This window comes from Xylocopa sonorina, unplaced genomic scaffold, assembly GCF_050948175.1.
Source record: "Xylocopa sonorina isolate GNS202 unplaced genomic scaffold, iyXylSono1_principal scaffold0024, whole genome shotgun sequence".
Lineage (NCBI taxonomy): Eukaryota > Metazoa > Arthropoda > Insecta > Hymenoptera > Apidae > Xylocopa > Xylocopa sonorina.
In genome coordinates this window covers 1,855,656-1,865,226 of record NW_027490095.1, presented here as the reverse complement: position 1 = coordinate 1,865,226, position 9,571 = coordinate 1,855,656, and the positions used below count along the sequence as shown (strand labels likewise).

Sequence of the window (9,571 nt, the reverse complement as noted above, 5' to 3'; positions counted from 1 at the left end):
TCGACGCGCGCGTTCGTTCCAGAGAGGACGATTCCGCCGTTGCCCGTTGTCCTCGTTGTCGAGAGTCTGTAATCCCGCCGTTGCGAGATCGAACAGTTTATGCTCGCTTCGCGTTGCCGGGAGGAAAAAAGACCGCCTCGAGGCTGCTGGTACGCGGAGGAGTCGTAAGGAATTTTTGAAGGGATTTTTTTTTCTCTTCACACCTGGACGCGCGTGTGCATTTTTCGTAACTTTGAGGGAGACCTTACGCGCCAACCATCGGCGTATGCGTTTCATCCATAGGACCGATATATCGTGTCACCTCGAACTCCGTCGAGCGGTGAAAGCCGCCACGGTTCGGCGACGCCCGCGTCTCTTTCACCGGAGACTTACCGGTGAACGACCGGTATCGACTTGTTCGAACTTTAGTACCAAGAGACTTAAAGATCAATAAAATATATATATATATACGATTACCCTGAACGGTGGATCACTTGGCTCGTGGGTCGATGAAGAACGCAGCTAATTGCGCGTCAACGTGTGAACTGCAGGACACATGAACATCGACATTTCGAACGCACATTGCGGTCCACGGATACAATTCCTGGACCACGCCTAGCTGAGGGTCGTTCACGTAACCAGAATACTGCTTGCGTTGCGTTTCATCGAATCTTTTTTCCCTACGGTGCTCGAATCTGCCCGCCGTCGTTCATTCGAACGAACGTTTCTGAGTTCGGGCGGCACCGAGAAAGGGAGGAAGAGGAGCGATACGCGACGTACGAGCGATCGTTGGACGTTTATCCGAGTCTTTTGTGGCCGTGCCGAGGCAATCCGCGATTAGCAACGTGTGTGCGCGTGCGGCGTGCGTATACGTGTTCACGGAACTCGACGGTGTGTCGATCACGAACTCGCGTGAGTTCTTCGTGGCGTCGTGAGTCGTCCGTTAAACGGACGACCGCCCACGGGAACCGCTTCGTGTTTCGATCGCCGATTTTGTTCCGCGTTCCGAATTCGCACACCCGCCACACGCATCGCCTTCGCCTGCCTTTAGCGCACGATACGAACATGCCGCGCGCTCGACGTCGTTTAAAATGAATTGTTTTTTTCACGCCGCAAGACCGAGGGAGAATTCTCGGTCGAGAGAGAAGAGATATAAAAGAGAGAGCGACATCGTTGTAACGCGAGGGACGATGATGCGCATCCGATCGTTCAAAGTTCTCCTCGTACAGCCCTAGGGTGTGCGATCAGAATAACCCGTTCTCTCTGTTCTCTCTGCGCGTGTATACCATGTTTCCGCAAGGGAAGAAAAGATCTCTCGCGCGGACCGTCACTCGAACATAGGCCGTCGTTGCGCTCGTGTAGCGTCGCAACGTTTCTGGCCTGTGACGCGTGTCCGCGCTTCAGAGATCTCCCGAAGCGAAACTCGAATCGGTAACATGCGCGACAAAGGAGAGAGTTTTCAGAGCAGATACAGGAAGATTGGCTCCCCTTTGGCGAGGCTCGAGTTTTTCTTCTACGAGGTGCCGCCTCGGTGCCGCAAGGTACTACTGCCCTAGTTCGTGATCATCGAGTGCGTTGGTCACCCCATGTCTTCGTTGTCGAGACGGGACCGCGCGACCAAAAGCCGGTCATCCAGTCCCCGGAAGCGCAGCTTGCGCTACGATCGCATCGTACGCTTTTCCACGCGTGCGTTCCCTTTTATTTCCCGTTCACGCAGCAGAGAGATTCGTGCGGGCGCTCCAACTCGGCCTGTCCTTCGTTCTGAAGGATCAGGGTAATAAAATCGGGGGAAAAGGAGCCGCTCCGTTTCGATCTCTGCGTGTTACGCGCGCAAGGTGTGGAACCGCTGGAGAGTATAAACGGTTGTTAATCGTTCGCAGCTACGGCGATAAAGAGGACGGATGTTAAAGAAACGCCGGTAGCTTGGTCGTTTAGCGAGAGTCTCGTATTTTTTTTCTTCTATATTTTTTACCAATCTTATATAAAAGAAATACCGACACACGAAAGGCATTGGCGAGGTGCATGAAACGCTTCGACGAGAACAACAACGAAGAGAGGTGCGTGTAGTTTTTTCTTGCCGGTTTCTCGAGCGGTAAATCAAAGGATCGCTGTGTCGGAAATGGACGAAAGTTCTTTTCGTCGTCTGCCGTCCCCGTTCGCCGATGCTCTCTCCTCGTCTTGTATATATTTATACATACGAATCTCTTTTTTTACCTTCTCTCCGTAAGCGAGCTCGATGGCACGAATGAATTTCGTGCGTCACGTAGAGACGACCTCAGATTAGGTGAGATTACCCGCTGAATTTAAGTATATTACTAAGCGGAGGAAAAGAAACTAACCAGGATTTCCTTAGTAGCTGCGAGTGAACAGGAATGAACCCAGCACTGAATCCCGCGGTTCCGCCGCTGGGAAATGTAGTGTTCGGGAGGATCCGTTTATCCCGAGACAACGAACCGCGTCCAAGTCCATCTTGAATGGGGCCCTTTACCCACAGAGGGTGCCAAGCCCGTAGCGACCTGTGCGCGTTTCGGGAGGATCTCTCCTTAGAGTCGGGTTGCTTGAGAGTGCAGCCCTAAATGGGTGGTAAACTCCATCTAAGGCTAAATACGACCACGAGACCGATAGCGAACAAGTACCGTGAGGGAAAGTTGAAAAGAACTTTGAAGAGAGAGTTCAAGAGTACGTGAAACCGTTCAGGGATAAACCTGAGAAACCCAAAAGATCGAATGGAGAGATTCATCGACGACGATACTAGCTCCCGATGGCGCGCGATGCCCCGGTGGTACCCTCGCGGTTCCACAGCGAGCGGCATGCCGTCGTCGACGAACGTTCCGGTGATGTAGTCGTGCACTTCTCCCCTAGTAGAACGTCGCAACCCGTTGCGCGTGGGTCTACGGCCCGAGTGGGCGCCTGTGGCGTCGCAATCATGCGCACGCGGCAGACCCTCTGTCGCCCGGCCGGCTGCGCGACGGTACTCGTATGGTATCAGGCCACAACCAATCCATTCTCGAATGTATGTCAAGAACGTGGTCAAATTGCATTGAAATGTCCCAAGAAAGCTAAAGGGAGTGAAGAGAGCTGCGCGACATTAGGAATATCGTACCGAAAGTATCTCAAAAGCGTTTTACTTAACGGATGCGAGATCGAAGTATTAATGGATTCAGGAAGTGATTTTAGTTTAATTCGCACAGACAAATATATTAAGCTTGGTTCTCAGGAATTACGACGGAACGAATTACACTTCAATGGAATAGGTTCAAAGAATAATACAACATTAAGTGAGTTTCAAGCAGAAATTACCGTAGATGGGCACTCATCCGATTTGAATACAAGTAATCTCTGATACCATTGTTCGACACAAGATGTTGATAGGAACGAATGTTAGCCGATGTTAGCATTAGAGGTGGTAAAGTAAACATTTGTCCTTTACCGAAAATAACGCGCGAAATTGTTGGAAGAGAAAGTATTGTACTGGAAATGTGTTAGAAGTAAATCAAGTTGATGTGTTTCATGTATTAGATCCTAATTAGCAAGTGACGACAGAAAATCTTGTTAGTAATTACAAGCCGAGTAAAACCCTTGAACCTGAAATTGCAATGAAATCATTATTGAAAGGCTAAGAATCTGTATATTCATCGGCGAGACGATTGTCAGCATCGCAAAAAGAGATTGTTAATGCGCTGATAGAACAGTGAATTGCGGATGGAGTCGTTCAGTTATCTACTTCTGATTATGCGAGCCCGGTTATTCTTGTGCGGAAGAAAAATGTCTCGTTTAGATTATGTGTGGATTATCAACAAATTAGTAAGAAGATTATTAAAGACAGGTATCCGTTACAATTGATTGAAGATCAATTAGGTTTGTAACAAGGCGCGCGCATTTTCAGCACTCTTGACTTGAAAAACGGTTTCTTTCACGTGCGACAGGATAAATCAAGTCAAAAGTATACAATTTATTGTACCAGATGGTCGATATGAATTCTTACGAGTCCCTTTTGGTATATGTAATTCGCCAGTAGTTTTTCAAAGTTTTATAAATACCATATTTAGAGATCTTATTCGAGAGAGAATAGTTTTAGCATATGTGGATGATTTGATTATTTCATCAAATGATATTGAAAGTGGGATCAAAAATCTTGATTGAGTGTCAATTATAGCCAGCGGAACGGGTTTAATATTCAGTTGGGAAAAATGTTGTTTTCTTCAAACTTCTGTCGAATTGCTCGGGCATGCAATCAATAATGGTTGTATTCGTCTAATAACGACTAATCGGGTATTTTCGCAAATTTATATTATTATATATTTATTGAGTGAGAAACCAATATTGAATTTGTATCAAGTAGAAGTAGAGTCGGAGTTGCATACAGATGCTTCTGCGTTAGGGTACGGAGTGATTTTATTTAAAAAAAATAACGAAGATCAATCTTTTCACCCTGTATATTATTTTCTAGTGGTAAGACAACTTTTGCTGAATCTATATGCAGTAGCTATGAGTTTGAGATTTTAGCAATAGGAAAAGCGTTGAAGAAATTAGGAATTTATTTATTAGGAATTACGTTTGGTATTGTTACTAATTGCCGAGCTTTTACTCTTACAATGAATAAGAAAGATCTTTGTGTGTGAGTTGCGTGATGGGCATTATCATTAGAAGAATTTGATTACCGGATAGGGTATCGTCCAGGGAAGAACATGATACAGGTTGATGCGCTTAGTAGAAATCCTCCTTCTACGAATTTCTTAATCGATGAATCTGACATCTTACAGCACGTTTGCGGAAAGCACAGGAAGAAGATGGGACTGTAATGAAACTTCGAGATTTGGTACTTCAAAACAAGACGAACGATTATGTTTTACGGTGAAGTTTTCTGTATAGAGAGTCTGAAAGTGATAGTCAAATAGTAGTACAACGTCGGATGCAGATATAAGAAATAAGGCGAGCTCATGAGTGTGAACATTTTTCTGTGGTCAAGACTGAAGCTATCGTACGTAAAGATTATTAGACTCCAAATCTTCGGCGGCAAGTTGAAAAGGTGGTAAGAATTTGTGTTGCATGCATCTTAGCCGAAAAGATGCAGGGGAAGCAGGAGTGTCATTTAAATCCGATTGAAAACGGAAGTATTCCTTTTGATACATTTCATACCGATCATCTTGGACCGCTGCCATCAACAAAAGAACGTATCAGTATATATTTGTAGTGGTAAATGCTTTTAAAAAATTTACATGGCTTTATGCTACAAAATTTGCTACTACAGCTTAAATTTTGTCACGCCTGAAAAAGCAAGCGACTATTTTTAGTAATCCGCGTCGAATAATTTCTGATAGGGGAACGGCTTTCGCAGCAAATGATTTCAAGCAATATTGTCAAGAAGAAAATATAGAACATGTTTCAACTACAACAAGAATTCCTAGAGCTGGCCAAGTTAAACGTCCTAATAGAATATTCATACTGTTGTCAGAAAAATTAGCAACACCTAAACCCTGTGAATGGTATAAGTATTTAGAAATAGGAAATTCTCTTTGAGGTACATCCAGGACTTAAAGCTTATCTTGACATCCGAGAAATATTTGAAAAAGCATGGATCGCACTTTTTCAAGATAAACGAGATGAAGTACGACTTCAAGCAAGCAGAAATATATCCAGGATCCAACAAGAAAATAGGCTAACTTTTAACAAGAGTAGACGAAAGGCTAGAATTTATTGTGAAGGAGATTTAGTAGCAATTAAACGTATGCAACAGAGTCCTAGTCTAAAAATAGCTTATAAATATTTTGAACCGTACGAAGTTACACGAATTTTACGCAATCAACGATTTGTATTTCGAATGGTAGGGGAAGGAGAAAGACCCTTACAAACTTCCACGTCAGCAGATTCTATGAAATTGTAGATCGACGAAATCAATGGTGCTTTACTTGAAATCGAAAACGACACGAATGAAGACATTCGGGACAAATGTTCATGCAGGACGGCCGAGTGAAGGATAACGAAATTGTCATAATGTAAAAGCTAATCAATAATTCAAGTTTCAAATGTTATGTGCATGGAATATTCTAGAATGCGAGAGAGCGAATATGCGGAATAAATGAGATTTCGGGTATATGTTTTAAAACGATGAAGCAGTTGTTCATTAGCAGTCCTTGAAGTAATATCTCAGTTGAAAGGAACTATCTAATGATTTACAAAATCTTGTAATTGTCTTCAATTAATAAGTTTCCTACATTATGCATAGAAAATTACAGCTTACTTAATTCGATTCAAACAATTGAGATGCGCCATCGCATTGCAAGGAGCATAACAACTCCACTGCTAAGACACGCAGACACTATGTGAAGCGCCACCCACATGCATAGAAATATAAGATTTACATTCCTTTGAGGCGTAGAAGCAGATAAGCATAATGCTGTGCATTGAAGGTTACAACCTACTTGCTTCGAAGCGTTGAATTGAGATGCGCCATCAATTGCATGCTGCATTAGAACTCCATTGCCTTGACAAGCAGACAATATGAAGTGCAATTCCGTTGCATGCAACTGTAGACCTCACATTCTAATGAAGAGTAGAAGCAGATAAGCATACTGCTATGCATAGAAGATTACAGCTTACTTACTTTGAAACGTTAGAGTGAGATGCGCCGTCACACTGTCTGGAGCATTAGAACTCTCTGTTTTGACACGCTGACTCTATGATGCGCCATCTTCTTGTATAGATCTATATAGTTCATATTCTATTAAAGAGTAGAAGGTGACAACCGTAATTCTATGCGTAGAAGATTACAGTTTACTTGCTTTGAAACTTTGAAATGATACGCACCAACGCATTGCATGGAGCATTGGAAATCTATTGCTGTGACACGTAGACAGTATGATTGGTCATCCCGGTGCAAGGAACTGCATTATTCATATTCTTTTGTAATGTTCTATTCAATGTAATTATGCTCAGTATGTTCTATATTACTATGTACGTAATTTTTACAAAACCGTTTAACAGTTTATCTCTTCCAATTGTCAAATTGTCAAAGTAATTGATTACCAAAGTTACATGCAACGCGATGGTGCTTCTTTGTTCTAAGTTTCAAGGTATGTAAGTTGTTAGATTCTATACAACACAATTATGTTTACTAAATCCTACATTACAATGTATGTAATTTCTATAGACTCATGTATCTACATAGTGTGCTTACTGTGCATGCTTACTGTGATAATTTGACACTTTAAAGCACTATACAGTTACATTGATCTGTACTAATTACGTACCTTGTAACGTAGAACCAGGTAAGTATAGCTGCTCTGTATAAAACCTTCCAACTCAGTTCCTTTAAATCGTAGGGCTGAGAGGCGCCATCGCTTTGCATGGGCCTCAAGAAGTTAATTACACTGACATGTTGAAACTGAGAAGCTCAATTACTTGGATGCGTAGTAATTACATATTTTGTAACGTACAACCAGATAAGAATATTTGCTTTGTATAGAACCATTCAAATTACTTGCCTTGAAACGTAAATCTAAGAAGGGTTATCGCGTTACACGTAGCTTTGGAATTTAATCATCTTGATAAGTTCACGCTTAGAAACAATGTACTGTTACATGAATCTGTAGAAATTGCATACTTTGTAACGTAGATCCTAGTGTGCATAATTACGTTGTATACAAACTTACAACTTACTTCCTTCAAACGCAGAACTAAGAAGCATCATTGCGTTGCATAGAACTTTGGAATTCAATTGTTTTGACACGTTCAAAATAATGTACTTTTTACAGTTCCATGCAATGGGATGGCACCTAAGCACCTCACCACAACGGCCGCTCCACTACGCGGGCCGTGCGGCTTCTCTTCTCCGACCGTCCGTCCCAACGCGGGGCCCGAGCGATACGCGTGCCGCGCAACCAGAGGTGGTTGCGGACGCGTGTCTCAAAGATCAATTCCGATTACTCAAGTCACTTTTGCCCTTAGCCCTTTCTCCAAACCATATGGGAGTGTCAACATACTAATTCTAACTTCTAATTTCAATTCAAGTTATAATCTTCCAAGCCTTAGACTAATCTTTAAGAATTAACGTTTACTTTAAATTAGGATATATTCTTCAATATAACTTAGGATATATATAACATAGAATATATTCATTTGTTTTGATAACCAGTGCACAAATTCACTTTTCAGATTCCTTACTCAATAAATTCATTTATTCCCAATTCAATACAAGTTTCTCGCGATCAAGAACCACGAGTAGGTGAAGCTTTGGCAATTCATTTTGTTAGAGCCGAAAGCCGCTTAACCGGTTGACCCTCTGTTACTCTATCCGTTGAAATTCCGTCGATCTTCTTCATCGATGGATCTGGGAGCCAGCGCGGACGGCCACTTAGCAAACTGTATCCAGCTTCAAGGAAGCTGACACGTATGCTCCGCGGTATCAAAAGAAATTGACGCGCGAGCCGTAAATGGTTTTTATGCCACCTATTTCGGCAAGGAGAACACCCAGTATAACAGCAACGCGATGACTGCACGTGGACATACTGAATCGATCAAACGACCGCTACAGCAGAAGCTAGTGTCGATTTCTCTGCCGCAAGTCAGCCCGTATCGAGGGATAACTCCGTTCAACGACCCGAGAATATTGCGTCAACTACAACGGGATAACAAATTCGGAACAAGGCAATACAGCTCGAAGTAGGATATTGACTTTGCCTCACCGTATTCGTGTTTTAATTCGTTTCCGCGTACCATTTGAACCAAGCGTCCGTCACAATCGTACGCAATTTTCGGTGAATCGGCTACGTGCTACCCGCTGCGAATTCTGCAATTTTCTGGGCCCGTGACGTAATACTATACATAGCGATGGCTCATCTCAATCCAAAGTTTCAAAGTAAGTAGGTTGTAATGCTCTATGCATTACATTATTTTTATCTGCTTCAACACTTCAAAAGAATATGAATTCTACGGTTATTTTTAGCAGCATGGCTCTTCGCAGTGTTTTCGAGTCACAATAATAAAGATCTTATACTCCATGCAATGAGATTGCCCATCAAATATCAACGTTTCAAGCTAAGAGAGCTGTAATGTTCTATACAATGCATAATGATTATCTGCTTCTACACAACAAAAGATTGTGAATTCTACAGTTCCTTGCAATGCTATGGCGCTTCATAGTGTTTACGTATCAAAGAAATAGAATTCTAATGTTCCATGCAATGCGATGTCGCATCTCTTTCGAACGTTTCAAAGTAAGTGTATTTTAATGTACCATGCATAGCGTAAGGCTTAATTGTTTCCACACTTCTGAAGAATGTGGTTTCTACAGTTCCTTGCTACTGGATGGAGCTTCATAGTGTCTACGAATGAAACCATGCATATTATTATGCCTGTCTGCTTGTACATTTCAAAGGAATATGGATTAAACAGTTCCTCGCAACGGAATGGCGCTTCATTGTGTCCACGTGTCAGAGAAATTGTGTTCCAACGCTCCATTCAATGCGATGACGCATCTAATTTCAACATGCTAAAGTTAGTAGTATGTAATGTTCAATGCACCGCATTATCCTTATCTGCTTTTGTACTTCAGAAGAATGTGAATACTACATTTCCTAAAAACTGGATGGCG

At 42.5% G+C, this 9,571-nt stretch overlaps 1 non-coding gene across 1 annotated transcript; it reads left to right on the top strand.

Annotated features, from left to right (window-relative positions):
* Positions 1–453: 453 nt before the first annotated feature.
* LOC143432092 (5.8S ribosomal RNA) lies at positions 454–608 on the top strand. The gene has a single exon (XR_013102896.1). It is a non-coding gene; the product is annotated as a 5.8S ribosomal RNA (ribosomal RNA).
* Positions 609–9,571: the final 8,963 nt, after the last annotated feature.